Below are 17236 nucleotides of genomic sequence, written 5' to 3'. Positions count from 1 at the left end.
CACCACAAGATGTAAACCATTGGTGAGCCTCAAAAACAGGAAGGCCAGATTAGAGTTTGCCAAACAAAATCTAAATAAGCCTTCACCATTCTGGAACAACATACTATGGGCAGATGAGACCAAGATCAACTTGTACCAGAGTGATGGGAAGAGAAGAGTATGGAGAAGGAAAGCAACTGCTTATGATCCAAAGCATACCACCTCATCAGTGAAGCATGGTGGTGGTAGTGCCATGGCATGGGCATGTATGGCTGCCAATGGAACTGGTTTTCTTGTATTTATTGATGATGTGACTGCTGACAAAAGCAGCAGGACGAATTTTGAAGTGTTTCAGGCAATATTATCTGCTCATATTCAGCAAAATGCTTTAGAACTCATTGGACGGCACTTCACAGTACAGATGGACAATGACCCGAAGCATACTGCGAAAGCAACCAAAGAGTTTTTTAAGGGAAAGAAGTGGAATGTTATGCAATGGCCAAGTCAATCACCTGACCTGAATCCGATTGAGCATGCATTTCACTTGGGGAAGACAAAACTGAAGGGAAATGCCCCAAGAACAAGCAGGAACTGAAGACAGTTGCAGTAGAGGCCTGGCAGAGCATCACCAGGGATGAAACCCAGCGTCTGGTGATGTCTATGCGTTCCAGACTTCAGGCTGTAATTGACTGCAAAGGATTTGCAACCAAGTATTAAAAAGTGGAAGTTTGATGGATGATTGTTAATCTGTCCCATTACTTTTGGTCCCTTAAAAAGTGGGAGGCACATATACAAACTGTTGTAATTCCTACACCGTTCACCCGATTTGGATGTAAATACCCTCAAATTAAGGCTGAAAGTCTGCAGTTAAAGCACATCTTGTTAGTTTCATTTCAAATCCATTGTGGTGGTGTATAGAGCCAAAAAGATTACAATTGTGTCGATGTCCCAATATTTATGGACCTGACTGTACCTGCCTAAATGACAATCCATAATCTATATACCAGCTTAATGGGCATACCATGATGTACACTGCAGCCTGATATTTCATTATGCATATGACAGCACGCCAGACATTATATAATCGTATATACAGTAACAGACTAACTGAAGTTTGAAGTTCCATGATGTGCTGTATATATATCGGTCTAGCTCATATAGCATGATGTATATATTAGAAAAATGGAAAATTGGTCATGGATATACAGTAGCAGCCTGACCTTCCTTGTATATGTCAGATGTACAGAGGTAAGCCTGCATTATGGCCAATAGATAGAGCTAACGAACATAGGAAATCATTTTTTTTTTTTTTAATTGGAAAAAACAACTTTATTGAAAAAAGTATGCATGGTACATAAATCAATATAGACCAACATAGCCTTGACAATAGTACATACATGAATATATTGAAATGTCTGTATAGCCTACAGTAAAACACATCAATGGAAATGGAGCCAATATACAACATATATAAAAGAAAGAGAGAATACAAAAAGGGGAGGGGGGGAAATAGGAGATGAGGCTATTAGGTGCACGTTTCACCGTCTGCTAACCATCTGCTCCAGACCTTTTCATATTTGAGTGAACACCTTATATAGACGTAAATCAGTTTTTGATATGGAAGAGTGTCATTAACCTCCTTCTTCCAGCATTGAATTGTAGGGGGCAGGGCCTGCATCCACATATGGGCTACCGCTTTTCTTGCCAAGAATAGCATCTCGTGCAAAAAGGTAGGATAGTTGGGCAGGACCATATAAGGTGGTAGAAGGAGCCTGGGGTGTGGTCGGATCGGCGGCACCCTGGATTGTACATGGGTTTAAAACGCGCTATCTTCTGGGGGGTCAGATACGTCCTATGTATGATATACAACTGCGTGAGGCGGTCTGATAACTTAGGGGTTACCTTTTTCACGTCTTCCAAAATCTCATCCCTATCCTCATACTCAATCCGTCCGATGTCTGCCTCCCACCTTGTCTTGGCAGCATAGGCCAAGGCCGTGGTACTGGCGAGACGGATAGCGGAGTATAGAGTGGAGATTAATTTGGCAGACTCAGTACCAGTGACTGTGTCTACTATAGAGGGAACTGCCAGGGAAGGGTTAAGGCTGGTAAACTGGGATTGTATAGCGTGACGAAGTTGTAAATATCTAAAGAGAAGACAGTTAGGGAGGGAATATTCGTCCTTTAGCGTTTGGAATGTTTTAAGTCCCGTAGTGGTCATGACCTGATGTAAGTACAAAATCCCATGGCGTATCCACACCGCAGGGTCTGGGATGGACAACAGTTCAGGTATATGCGTGTTAAACCAGAGAGGTGTATGGGAATGGATCCGCGGGGTTCCGAGTTTTTGTAGTGCCACCCGCCATACCCTCCAGTGATGTGTCAGCATGTCTGTGTTGTGGTGGGGGGAACGTCTTGTCAAGGGGGCTCTACGGACTGATTGAAGCGGGGTGTGGGCTAGTAGACATGTGCATTCGTTTTCGTCCGAATGCATTTTCGTCCGAATTTCAGGTATTTTCATTATCGTTTTAACAAACGATAACGAAAGTGCAGAATACAAAAAACGAAAGATCCGACATAAACAAATGCTTTATTTTCGTTTTCGTTGCTACAACAGTTCGATATAGATAGGAGATTCGACATGATGATGACAATAACAATCTGTGTCCATCAAACCTGTGGTCGAATGTGCCTAATCTTAACTCTATTAGTCCAAGATTATTCTACACAGAGAGAACAGATTCGACATAGAGAGAAAAGATTCGACGTAGGGGAGAAAAGATTCGACGTAGGGCAGAAAAGATTCGACGTAGAGGAGGAAAGATTCGACGTAGGGGAGAAAAGATTCGACGTAGGGGAGAAAAGATGAATAAAAATAATGATGATGATGAATGCTATTGGCTGATTGTAACCAAAGAGGAGGAGCAGTAAAATAGCTAGAACTAAGTACACACGTACTTTGGCTTATGGTGTCTGTTGAAAGTTCTAAGAAGATTCGACGGAGCAGGTAAACTATACAGCGTTGTACAGTTTAGCTGCTCCGTCGAATCTTGTTTGAACATTCGACAGACACCATAAGCCTTCAATGACAGATTCGACCTTAATTTGGATTTTCGGACGAATGCAATTTTTAACGAAAAATTAAATAAATAAAAACGAATTTCGGGAGTAACTAAATAAATTTATTTTTCGGACGAAAACGAAATTCTGAAACGAAATATTTCAGTGTGCACATGTCTATGGGCTAGGTCATCAGGGTGCTCACATAGTAGTGACTGGTATCGAGGTCGCTCACTTTTATCAAAATGAAAGATATGGGACAGTTGGGAAGCAAGGTAATACTCCTGAAAGTCTGGAAGGGCAGCTCCTCCCAGTGTCACCAGATTTTTTAAAGTTTTCCAAGATAATTTGTGCCTACTGTGCCCCCATATAAATGAATTTAGAATAGATTTGATTGTCTTGAAGAATTTTTGTGGTATGTATAGGAGGGCTTGCCACATAGGAAATAAATGTATTGCAATATGGTAGAGTTGCACGATTAATCATTTAAAAAATTGCGATCTCGATTCCATCCCCCTCTTGATCTTAACTGGCATTTCCCCGATTCAATGCAAACAGTGTAGAGCCAGAGCTGTCAAAAAAAAGGTTGGTGTACCGTCAAAAATAGCCAATAAATCAAGATCTCCAATTATGTCACTTCCGGTTACTGTAAACCATCAGAAATTGGAGATTTTGACAACTTGCTGTTTTGACACAACACCGGCAATCATACACAGTCCGGTACACGGTATTATTAGCGGATATTGTTAGTCCGCTGCAATACTAACCAACAAAACGGCCGCCTACACAGCGGTGACAACTTTTTCTCCCGTTACCCACTGTTGTGTCAAAACAGCAAATTCTTTGTGTATCGGAGTGTACACACTTGCCGGTGTTGTGTCAAAACGGCATGTCATCAAATCTCCAATTAATGATGGTTTAAAGTAACCGGAAGTGACGTAATTGGAGATCTTAATGAATTGGCTATTTTGACAGATCACCAGCAAATGTTTATCAACATTCCTCAGCGCAGAGAGATAGAGAAGAGAAGAGATACAGTGTATCTCTCGTTTTTTTTTAATCAAAGGAATAAACTTCGGGTCTGTAAATGAGGGCAGTTTAAAGTGGTTGTAAACCCATTACAACCATTTTAATCTACAGGTAAGCCTAGATTAAGGCTTACCTGTAGGGGCAAGAAATATCTCCCAAACCTAAAAGGTTTAGGAGATATTTGCAGAAATAGCAGCACCAAGACATCGGCTGCAGGCGCACTGAGGGTGCCGTTTCTAACAGTGTTCATGCCGTTAGTGGCGGCACCAGCGCGCATGCGCGGGAGTGACGTCATCGTGGCTCCGGCCAGTCACAGCCCTTGAGCCGCGATACCTGGAAGTCACTCCGGGATAGATGGCGCCGTTGGAGGAAGTGAACAAGGGCCGATGCGGGGGCTTCGATCTCAGGTAAGTAATTCATAATGAGCTAGTATACTATGCATACTAGCTCATTATGTCTTACAGGGTGTATTTTTTTTAGAGGCTTTACTTCCTCTATAACCACCTAAAAACTAAGCTTTTTTCTGACATGTGTTGCTTACAAGTTAAAATCAGTAATTTTTGCTAGAAAACTACTTAGAACCCCCAAACATTATATATATTTTTTTAGCAGAGATCCTAGAGAAGGGGGTCTCAAACTGGTGTCCCTCCAGCTGCTGCAGAACTACAAGTCCCGTCATGCCTCTGCCTGAGGGAGTCATGCTTGTAACTGTCAGCCTTGCAATGCCTCATGGGAAGTGTAGTTTCACAACAGCTGGAGGGCCACCAGTTTTTGAGACCCTTGCTACTATAGATTAAAATAGCGGTTGTTGCAATTTTTTATGTCACATGGTAATTGCGCAACGTTCTTTCAAACACAAATTTTTTGGGAAAAAAATACACTTCAATAAAATAAAAAAAAAAACTAAACAGTAAAGTTAGCCCAATTTTTTTTAATAATGTGTAAGGTGATGTTACACTGCGAGAATCGTGATTTTTATTCTAAACCAAAAAAATCACGATTCTCATTTTATCCGGAATTGTGGAGCTCTACAATCTGGGGATTATTTGTGACAGCTGTGCGTATGCTTAAAGTAATAGCACAGCTAGATTTTTTTATTTTTAATAAATAGACTCCTATGTTATGTATATAACAGACTAACTGATATTATGGGATGTATATGACAGTCTAATAGATATTCCAAAATGTGTGTAATAGCATGATGGACATTCTGTAATGCATACAGTATAACAGTCTGATAGACTATGCAGTATACAACAATCTAACAGATGTGATCGTAGCCACTAGTTGTTGAGCTGTCCATGGTTCTGAAATGAACAGCTCCTTTATTCATGCTAGGAAGATGCATATATTACCATCTCATGTTACAAAAATTTAAATAACACTCCTAAAGCCACATCCATATAAACTTGATTGAAGGAGAGAAGGGGTAAAGGGCCACAGGACCCTAATTCAGTCTTCACAGGCAAGATGGACAATGATATAGTACAAAAATATATTTTATTAACAAGTCATATCAAACAGGTCAAGTAAAAAAGAATAAAAAGCATACGATAGTAATGGGTATCTAGTGTAAACAAGAAAGTTGACACCAAATAAACGTCAGTGAGCCCCTGTGCGTCAACGCGTTTCGCTGTTTTGCTTCGTCAGGACACTCTTGGGGGTAGTTGGAAGGAACAGGTCTCACTATCAAAGATAAAATAAATCCATCAGACATTATATTACAATAACATATGATAAAAAAAAACTTTCAAATATTGCTATATCCAGAGGACATACGCACATCAGATACAAATAGCTACCTTGTCAGCATAGAAATACCTCCACATGGAGAGCTCCCAGCTCACTTTACCACTCACGTTGTGTATATGCGTCCTTTTTATCTTTAATTCTTTAAAATGCTTAATTTCCCAGTTTAGTGATAACCTTGAATGAGCTGTCCCTTTGACCATACCAGTGTTAAAGGGGTTGTAAACCCTCGTTTTTTTTTTTTTTTGTTCTTTTTTTAATTACAAACATGTCTTACTTACCTCCACTGTGCAGTTAGTTTTGCACAGAGTGGCCCCCGATCCTCCTCTTCTGGAGTCCCCCGGTGGAGCTATCATCTCCTCCCCGCATCGGTAAACCCCCTAGGAGAAACTCTCTCCCTGGGGGTTACCGTGCGGGCACGCTCACGAGTTCAACTTTTGCATCCATAGACACACAATGCCGGACTCGGCCCCGGCGCCCGCGTCATTGTACTTAATTGACAGCAGTGGGAGCCAATGGCTGCGCTGCTATCAATCTATCCAATCAAGAGCCTAGACAACAGGCAGAGAGGTAGAGAGGTAGAGCTCTGCCGTGGGAACGAACGGGCTCAGGTGAGTAAAACGGGGGGGCTGGGGGGGCCGGTCAGTGTCAGAAGTTTTTTCACCTTAATGCATAGGATGCATTACACGAGGGTTTACAACCCCTTTAATTTTGTGGATGAAAATATTTTCATCACAGTTTTCGTCAGCGGCATGTTTTCAGTGATGAAAAGAAAACAAAAATAAAATTTGCATCAAGTCAATTGATAAAAACAATGATGGAAATCAATTCCAATTTTCATCAAGGGATGAAAACAAAATGAATATGTGAGAAAGGGACGTTTACCCACCTGAACTTTCACTTTCCGTGGAGCTCCACCTGTTTGTTAAAGCCACAGCCCCCGACAAGCTGTATTGGCTGAGATTTGCAGACTCCTTGTGCATCCAATCTGACAGAGTTTGAGCTATTTTGCAAAGAAGAATTGGCAAAAATGTCACTCTCTAGATGTGCAAAGCTGGTAGAGACATCCCCAAAAAAGACTGTAATTGCAGTGAAAGGTGGTTCTACAAAGTATTGACTCAGGGGGGTGCTATACAAATGCCCCCCCATATTTTTCACATATTTATTTGTAAAAAATCTTGAAAACCGTTTATCATTTTCCTTCCACTTCACAATTATGTGCCACTTTGTGTTGGTCTATCACATAAAATTCCAATAAAATACATTTACGTTTGTGGTTGTAACATGACAAAATGTGGAAAATTTCAAGGGGTATGAATACTTTTTTTTTTTTTTTTTAATCAATAATTTTTATTAATTTTCACAGAGTATACATTGTACAATTGAACATTGTACGTCGTGCAACGACGTATAAGTGGACAATGCATTGAAAATAGCTCCACATTGGGTAGAGTAAAACTTTGTCCATACACAATGAATTAATGCATTGAGTACATAATAACCAGTATCGCTAGCATCGGTAATATTGTAGTCGTTGCTGGTCCACTTCACTAGTGTGACACCCCAAGTGGGATCTCTAGAGTCACAGGAGCGAGGTGGACCATCTATTTTGATGCATTCCAAAGAGAGAAGAAAGAAGATGTTCTGGAAGGTTATCAGTTGAAAATATACATGTAAACATACTCTATTCATAGTATTGCTCGGTCAAGAGGAAGGGGTTGTAATGCAGTGACTTAGACGTGAATTGCGCAGTGTCTAGGCACTGTATGATCTGCATGACGAAAGAAAGAAAGAAAGAAAGAAAGAAAGAAAGAAAGAAAGAAAGAAAGAAAGAAAGAAAGAAAGAAAGAAAGAAAGAAGGAAGGAAGGAAGGAAGGAAGGAAGGAAGGAAGAAAGGAAGGAAGGAAGGAAGGAAGAAAGGAAGGAAGGAAGAAAGAAAAAAAGAGAATGAAAGAAAGAAAAAAAGAAAGAAAGAAAGGACGAGGACCTCCAAGGCCAAATACAGCTGACATCCTTCAATATGTAGTAGGTTGTGAGGCATAGTGGGTGCAAAGATGGTGAAAGCCATTGGGTGCCAGACACTTCTTGGATGCAAGAGAGGATTTATTTCTTTTAACAGTCCTTTTTATATTTTGCAAGGGAAAGAGGGTTAGGACCAGGGCTACCTTGAGCAGATACAATTTCAATTGGCAGAATCTGAGACTTCAATAGTAGGACAGCCATACAGGGAAAGGCCCCAGCAAGGTGCCACTTCTGCACGTGCAGGTTTGCTGTCTCCTATGGCAACAGTATCTAACAGTTTCTAACACAAAGTTCAACAGTTCTCTCAGCTTTACTACATTGTCCACTTGTAGCTCTTCAGCCCCTTGAGCTCCTAGTCTCTCACTGGACACTATGATTCACTGACTCTGAATCCCGTAAGCTCCTCAAGGCTTTTTACGGTGGTATCTGCCTCAAGCGTCACCAATGCTTCTTTGCTGGGTCCCTAGCTTGGCACTCCAGATACCTTTCAAGCTTCACCCCTGCTAACTGGCTCGGTCCCTGGCTTGACACACAAGGTTGCTCTGCAAGCGACATCTCCGCTGATTGGGTCCCTGACTTGATCATCGCCTGAAGTTTCCCGATTTTACACCGTGCCCGTTCGGTGATATCACTGCTCCGGTACTTGCTTCAGTTACTCACTGTGGTCCCTGGTAAAGGTGATTGGTCCCTTAGTGGTGACAGCTACCCTTCTACCTCCGGCCATGACAGGTTCTCCGGCCGGCAGAACCGTCACTGTTGGTTGGACTGCAAGCCGCAGTCCCAACCCTGTGCTTCCCTCTTACTTCTGGATAGGCCCTCACACAGCCTGGCAGCCTGATGCCCCAGGGATAGGCCCAATCTCTGGCCTAGCAGCCCGGGGCATACGACACACGTCCACCCAGACACCGGTCTGGGTGGCACAGAACAGAGATTACCTGACTCCACCCTATATACAGTAGGTTCTCCAAGCAGGCTAAGGGATTCAAGAAAACCCCTGCCCATTGGCTGAGATATCCCATATACCCATAACTTTACCTTGAAATGTCCTTCTCACATCTAATGCCATCAAGTGCCCATCCACCTAGTGGCAGACGAGAAAAGTACAATAAAGCCAAAGCTACTCCTGACAAGGAATTTGGTGAGGAGCTCCCTGACTAAACCCCAGGGCACTACAGAAGATAACATAAAAAGAGGAAAGCTAAGAGAAGATAAGAGAAAAGAGAAGAGAAGAGAAAAGATAATAGATAATAGATAAGAGAGAAAGAACATGAGAGGAACATATTAATATGTAGCGCGCCCCCAGTAGCAATGGATAATCCAGTTCCCTCACTAGGGGTCTACCTAAATTAATGCAGCTAGGGATGGGAAATAAAACCCTTTCCCTGAGCTCTGGCTCTCACTCTATGGCCAGATTGTCTTTGTCAGGGGTCCAGGGATTAACACAATTCTTCACAAAGGTTGTATGGGTCTCACTCCTGTGGTGCCTTGTTGGGTCCGTCAGGGGCTATGCCACCCACCTGGACAAAATACACGAGGGACACAGGTCTTCCAGACTTGTGGTCCAGACAGGGGACCCATCACCTCTGCTGAGTGCACCGACCCACCTTCACCCAATCACCACCAATCCCCCCACTAAGCAAGCCTGTACACTTAATTCTTGTTTCCTTGGTACAGAACACCATTTCCACCACCAGATAAATAGGACTCAGTCTGCTTCTTGCTAGAACTTCTTTGATACTTGTGCAACAGGCAACATAACAGTCCATAAAACATGGTCATTAATGGTGCACTTCTTTCTTGATTGCATCCATCCATTACAGCATGGCTCCATCTTGTGTAGCTTGTTCTGTTCAGTTCTATGCCTAGTCTCGGGGTACTCTCTAGTACAGTACTCATCATTAAACAAAACTCGGGCTTCCTTGTAACTATAAAATATGCTTTTATTATTGTTCCTCAAGAGAGAGTCTGATGGATACATGCAAACATCAGCACATTCATTTAAAAAAAGGATAAAAGAATGCAGGGTTTAGAGTGCATTATGTACAGAGTGCAGTGTTCTGGGATGAGCTATGTACAGAGTGCATGGTTCTGGGATGAGCTATGTACAGAGTGCAGGGTTCTGGGATGAGCTATATACAGAGTGCAGGGTTCTGGGATGAGCTATGTACCGAGTGCAGGGTTCTGGGATGAACTGTGTACAGAGTGCAGGGTTCTGGGATGAGCTATGTACAAAGTGCAGGGTTCTGGGATGAGCTATGTACAAGAGTACAGGGTTCTATAATGAGCTATGTACCTAGTGCAGGGTTCTGGGATGAACTGTGTACAGAGTGCAGGGTTCTGGGATGAGCTATGTAGAGAGTACATGGTTCTGGGATGAGCTGTGTGCATAGTGCAGGGTTCTGGGATGAGATAAGTACACAGTGCAGGGTTCTGGGATGAGCTATGTACAAGAGTACAGGATTCTATAATGAGCTATGTACGTAGTGCAGGGTTCTGGGATGAACTGTGTACAGAGTGCAGGGTTCTGGGATGAGCTATGTAGAGAGTACAGGGTTCTGGGATGAGCTGCGTACATAGTTCAGGGTTCTGCGATGAGATAAGTACACAGTGCAGGGTTCTGGGATGAGCTATGTACAAGAGTAGAGGGTTCTATAATGAGCTGTGTACGTAGTGCAGGGTTCTGGGATGAACTGTGTACAGAGTGCAGGGTTCTGGAATGAGCTATGTACAGAGTGCAGGGTTCTGGGATGAGCTATGTAGAGAGTACAGGGTTCTGGGATGAGATAAGTACACAGTGCAGGGTTATGGGATGAGCTATGTACAGAGTGCAGGGTTCTGGGATGAGCTATGTACATGGTGCAAGTTTCTTGGATAAGCTATTTACAGAGTGCAGGGTTCTTGGATGAGCTATGTACAGAGTGCAGGGTTTTGGTATGAGCTATGTACAGAGTGCAGGGTTCTGGAATGAGCTGTGTACAGACTGCAGGGTTCTGGGATGAGCTATATACAGAGTGCAGGGTTCTGGGATGAGCTATGTGCAGAGTGCAGTGTTCTGGAATGAGCTATGTACAGAGTGCAGTATTCTAGGATGAGCTATGTACAGAGTGCAGGGTTCTGGGATGAGCTATGTACAGAGTGCAGGGTTCTGGGATGAGCTGTGTAAAGAGTGCAGGGTTCTAGAATGAGCTTTATACAAAGTGCAGGGTTCTGGGATGAGCCATGTACAGAGAGTACAGGGTTCTAGGATGAGCTATGTACAGAGTGCAGAGTTCTGGGATGAGCTATGTACAGAGTGCAGGGTTCTGGGATAAGCTATGTAGAGAGTACAGGGTTCTGGGATGAGCTATGTACATGGTGCAAGTTTCTGGGATAAGCTATTTACAGAGTGCAGGGTTCTTGGATGAGCTATGTACAGAGTGCAGGGTTTTGGTATGAGCTATGTACAGAGTGCAGGGTTCTGGAATGAGCTGTGTACAGACTGCAGGGTTCTGGGATGAGCTATATACAGAGTGCAGGGTTCTGGGATGAGCTATGTGCAGGGTGCAGTGTTCTGGAATGAGCTATGTACAGAGTGCAGTATTCTAGGATGAGCTATGTACAGAGTGCAGGGTTCTGGGATGAGCTATGTACAGAGTGCAGGGTTCTGGGATGAGCTGTGTAAAGAGTGCAGGGTTCTAGAATGAGCTTTATACAAAGTGCAGGGTTCTGGGATGAGCCATGTACAGAGAGTACAGGGTTCTAGGATGAGCTATGTACAGAGTGCAGAGTTCTGGGATGAGCTATGTACAGAGTGCAGGGTTATGGGATGAGCTATGTACAGAGTGCAGGGTTCTGGGATGAGCTATGTACATGGTGCAAGTTTCTGGGATAAGCTATTTACAGAGTGCAGGGTTCTGGGATGAGCTATGCACAAAGTGCAGGGTTCTGGGATGAGCTATGTACAGAGTGCAGGGTTTTGGGATGGGCTATGTACAGGGTGCAGGGTTCTGGGTTGAGCTGTGTACAGAATGCAGGGTTCTGGAATGAGCTGTGTACAGGGTGCAGGTTTCGGGGATGAGTTATGTACATGGTGCAAGGTTCTAAAATGAGCTATGTACAGAGTGCAGGGTTCTGGGATGAGCTATGCACAGAGTGCAGGGTTCTGGGATGAGCTATGTACAGAGTGCAGGGTTTTGGGATGGGCTATGTACAGGGTGCAGGGTTCTGGGTTGAGCTGTGTACAGAATGCAGGGTTCTGGAATGAGCTGTGTACAGGGTGCAGGGTTCGGGGATGAGCTATGTACAGAGTGCAGGGTTCTGAGATGAGCTATGTACAGGGTGCAGCAGAGGCGTAATTAGAACCTTCAGGGCCCTGGTGCAAAAAACCATGAAGGGCCCCCCGGCGTCTGGCCTGGGCCATTCCTTCCGAGCCCCGGCCCTTCCCACTGATCCTACGACCCTTCATGGTCCCACAGCGGATCCCTTTCACATGTTGTGCAGTCCTGCAGTCTTGGGCCCTGCCATGGTGGCAGAAGGCCAGGGCCCAGTCGCAAGTGCGACTTTTGCTGGTAGTTCTGCCAGTGGTGTCAGTGTGGACTGTGAATGGTGTCAGTCAGTACAGCAGTGGACGTGGTCAGTAGGGCAGTGGACATGGTCAGTAGAGTAGTGGACATGGTCAGTAGAGCAGTTGACATGGCCAGTAGAGCAGTTGACATGGTCAGTACTAGAGCAGTGGATATTGTCAGTAGGGCAGTGGACATGGTCAGTAGGGCAGTGGACGTGGTCAGTAGGGGAGTGGGCATGGTCAGTAGAGCAGTGAACTTAGTGGCAGAAGGCCAGGGCCCAGTCGCAAGTGCAATCTTTGCTGGTAGTTCCGCCAGTGGTGTCAGTGTGGATTGTGAATGGTGTCAGTCAGTACAGCAGTGGACGTGGTCAGTAGTGCAGTGGACGTGGTCAGCAGGGCAGTGGATGTGGTCAGTAGGGCAGTGGACATGGTAAGTAGAGCAGTGGACATGGTCAGTATGGCAGTGGAAGTGGTCAGTAGGGCAGTGGATGTGGCCAGTAGGGCAGTGGACATGGTCAGTAGAGCAGTGGACATAATCAGTAGGGCAGTGGACAGGATCTGTAGTTTTGAATTTTTTGCTATTTATTTGTTTTATTATTTTTTACCATCTAATTTTATTTCACATTTATTTTTTATAGTTTTTTTTTACAATTTTTGATGGGAGGGGGTGGCAGTGGAGGGCAGTATGATGGGAATGGTGGCAGTGGAGGGTAGTTTTATGGGGTGGAGGGCAGTATGATGGGAGGGGGTGGCAGTGGAGGGCAGTATGAAGGGAGGGGGGTAGGGGAGGGGTGGTAGGGTAGGGCAGTATGATAGAAGGAGGGGTAGTGGAGGGCAGTATGATGGGAGGGCAGTTTGATGGGGGGTAGTGGAGGGCAGTATGATGGGAGGGGGGTAGTGGAGGGCAGTATGATGGGAGCGGTGGTAGTGGAGGGCAGTTTAATGGGAGGGGGGTAGTGGAGGGCAGTTTAATGGGAGGGGGTAGTGGAGGGCAGTATGATGGGAGGGGGGTAGTGGAGGGCAGTATGATGGGGGGGTAGTGGAGGGCAGTATGATTGGAAGGGGGGTAGTGGAGGGCAGTTTGATGGCAGGGGGGTAGTGAGGGCAGTATGATAGGAGGGAGGGCAATATGATGGGAGGGGGGTAGTGGAGGGCAGTGTGATGGGAGGGGGGTTCCGATAGTGGAGGGCAGTATGGGGGGACTGTATGGAATGACTGGAGGTGGGTAGTGTATGGGAGGGAGCAGAGTGACCACGAACTTCCTCGGGGCAGGGAGCATTTCTCCTCCCTTTCTTCCAGCGGCAAGAACAGCCTTCAGGCAAGACCCAGAGTCGTGGGCGGAGTCAGGAGGAGGAGTCAGGGAGAAGTTCAGGCGCGAGGAGGAGGAAGTTTAAATCTCCTCCGACTCGCTCTAAATGCTGGGACCCCGCTCTCCTCCTCGTCATGACGTCACTGGTTACTAGAACCAGCTGTTTGGGAAGTGAGCCAGGCAGCGCCAGGGGGTTAAAAATAAAGCACAGTGGGTCTTGGCCAGCAGTACACCAGGCAGTGAGGGACAGCATTTTTACAGGGCATCAGATCGGCCCAGAGGGCAATTCCGTTACATTGTATTGTCCCGGAATAAGGGTGCCTGGGACGCGGGACAGACCTCCCAAGGTGGGACTTTCACGAGCAATCCGGGACGGTTGGGAGGTATGGAGATGGGTAATAGGAAAACAGGGAAAAAAAGAGAGAGGAAAGAGAATTAAAATAGCAGGGTCAAAGCTTAGAAATAAAGTGACTGGAGATAGTGTATATAGAAGGAAGAAAGGACTGCAGAGAGCAACTGACATCCGTATGAACTGTTCCTGCCCGCTGTATACATCAACCCCCCCTTCATATATATCTAGCAGCAGCAGAGCTTTTAGCACAATGTCACACAACACTTCAGGCATGTGCCTTCTATCTGCAACAGCTCAGTTTATAGAAACCATGGGTTAGGAAATTCTACAGCTTCATAAATGGGAGACAGAGAGAAAGGACAGAGAGGGAGAAAGAAGGAGCTAGAGAGAGGAGAGAGAAAGAGGGAAAGAGAGAAAGGAGAGAGAAAGGAGAGAGAGGGAAGGAGAAGGAGCTAGAGAGAGGAGAGTGAGAGGGACAGAAGTGCTAGAGAGAGGAGAGAGAGGGAGGGAGAAGGAAACAGAAAGAGGAGAGAGGAGGAGGGGGAGAAGGAGATGGAGAGAGGAGGAAGGAGAGAGGAGAAAAAGGGAGGGGGAAAAGGAAATAGAGAGAGAGAGGAAGGGGGAGAAGGACATAGAGAGAGCGAGGGGCAGAAGGAGATAGAGAAAGGAGGAGGGAGAGAAGGAGATGGTGAGAGGAGGGGAGGAGGGAGAGAAGGGAGGAGGAGAAGGAGATAGAGAGAGGAGGAGAGAGAGAAGGAGATGGAGAGATAGAGGAGGAGGGAGAGAAGGAGATGGAGAGAGTAGGAGGGAAAGAAGGAGATGGAGAGAGGAGGAGGGAAAGAAGGAGATGGAGAGAGGAGGAGGGAGAGAAGAAGAAGGAGAGAGGATAAAAAGGGAGGGGGAAAAGGAAAAAGAGGGAGGAGAAAGAGAGGAAGGGGGAGAAGAACATAGATAGAGGGAGGGGAGAAGGAGATAGAGACAGGAGGAGGGAGAGAAGTAGATAGATGAGGAGGGAGAGATGGAGGGGAGAAAGAGAGAGAGGAGGAGGGAGAGAAGGAGATAGAGAGAGGATAAAAATGGAGGGGAAAAGGAAATAAAGAGAGCAGAGGGAGAGGAAGGGGGAGAAGAACATAAGAGAGAGGGAGGGGGAGAAGGAGATAGACACAGGAGGAGGGAGAGAAGGAGATGGAGAGGGAGGGGAGGAGGGAGAGAAGGAGATAGAGAGAAGAGAGAAGGGAGGGGGAAAGGGGAATAGAGAGAGGAGAGAGAGGGAGGAGGAGAAAGAGATAGAGAGAGGAGGAGAGAGAGAAGGAGATGGAGAGAGAGAGAGGAGGAGGGAGAGAAGGAGAGAGGAGGAGGGAGAGAAGAAGATGTTGAGAGGATGAAAAGGGAGGGGGAAAAGGAAATAGAGAGAGGAGAAAGAGAGGAAGGGGGAGAAGAACATAGAGAGAGGGAGGGAAGAAGGAGATAGAGACAGGAGGAGGGAGAGAAGGAGATAGATAAGGAGGGAGAGAAGGAGATGAAAAAGAGAGAGAGGAGGAGGGAGAGAAGGAGATAGAGACAGGAGGAGGGAGAGAAGGAGATAGAGAGAGGAGGAGGGAGGAAAGGAGATAGAGAGAGAAGAAAAAGGGAGGGCGAAAAGGAAATAGAGAGAGGAGAGGAAGGGGGAGAAGACCATAAGAGAGAGGGAGCGGGAGAAGGAGACGGAGAGAGGAGGAGGGAGAGAAGGAGATGAAGAGAAAGAGGAGGGAGAGAGGAAGATAGACAGAGGAGAGAAAGGGAGGGTGAAAAGGAGGAGATAGAGAGAGGAGAGAGAGGGAGGGGGAGAAGGAGACAAATAAATAGCAAAAAAAGAGCAATTAGCTAAAATTAGTATATACTGTACATTCTCAACCATAAAAAGTCATTTAAAGAAACTGACCAGACCTTTATCTGAGCATGCAGCCTGGCTGGCCAGGAAATGGGGTGGGGGTGAAGTGTGCACACCCCTCCCCCCTAAAACCATATCAGGCAACATGCCCTCAATATGACACAAGAACCAACAAGAAAAAGCAACTTTGTTCCCATGTTTATGAGGACAATGACCTCTGTATACTCAGATTCAAGTCTGGTATAGAACTTACTTAGGGCATAACCCCACAACAGTTTGTTTTTGCTTGGGCTCCCCTTTGATAGCCATACCAGTTTCTCATAAAGGATAAGGATCTGGTATGTAATATTAGGGGCTAACCCATGCTGTTTTTTTTGTGGGGTCCCCAATTAACATCTGTATCAGACCCTCATCTACAGCAGTAGGATAAGGATCTAGTGGAGATGAACAGAATCCCCGACTGCTTAGTTTACAAACAGAATGAAATCATTTACTGTCAATTTGAACACTTTGCAAATGTCAGTGTTGTTGTAGTAGGTTGTGTACATCATACAGATGCACCACTTCACAGGCAGAGTCAGGGCATCCCCCAGGCATGTTATTTTAAAGAAAGTTTCCATTTTTATTGTTGACTTTAAAGCATTACTAAAACCACTTATTCCTGCCAAACAGACTTTTTAAAAACAATTTTTTTCTTTGGTACTGTACATGTCCCCCAGAGCAGTGACCACCTGACAATTGACAATTCCTTGCCTATTAGCATAGGAAATGGCCATTACTTTTTTGCCATTTGGTTCCAATTGACTTGAGTGGGATTTGGATTTAGCACCCAAATTTTACTTATGCTCACCAAACCTACCTCAAACCAATCCCAGGTATGTTTGGCTCATTCCAAACAGTGATTGCATGATCAGGAAGGCTATGTACCACCTCTGGTGTTATGAACTCTGGTGTTACAGGGCCAGCAGAAGCCGGCAGTAAGGGGTTTAAGCCAAAATCCAGCCAAAGTGTGTGTTAGAGTCAGATGTTCTGTCAAGTTTTTAGGGTTGTCTGTGTATTCGCTTTAGAGATTTATTATCATTTCCTGTCCTGTTGACACTAGGAAAATAAATGAAAGGTTTATCATCAGAACAAGAAGACACAGGGACCAAGAAAAACCTGTCATGGTCAGGTTCAGGTCAGGCTCAAAGGTCAGTGGTTATAATGGTGAATAGACTCCCACCGGCCAGCAGGATAGGTATACAAGCAGGTCACCCTGGTCCACCAACCGGTATTTACCAGAGCTCCTGATGGAGGAGATGGGTTTTGTTGCGGTCCTTAGGAT

The sequence above is a fragment of the Aquarana catesbeiana genome, linkage group LG01, assembly GCF_042186555.1.
Source record: "Aquarana catesbeiana isolate 2022-GZ linkage group LG01, ASM4218655v1, whole genome shotgun sequence".
In the NCBI taxonomy this organism is placed as follows: Eukaryota; Metazoa; Chordata; class Amphibia; order Anura; family Ranidae; genus Aquarana; species Aquarana catesbeiana.
Note: the sequence above shows the minus strand (reverse complement) of the source record.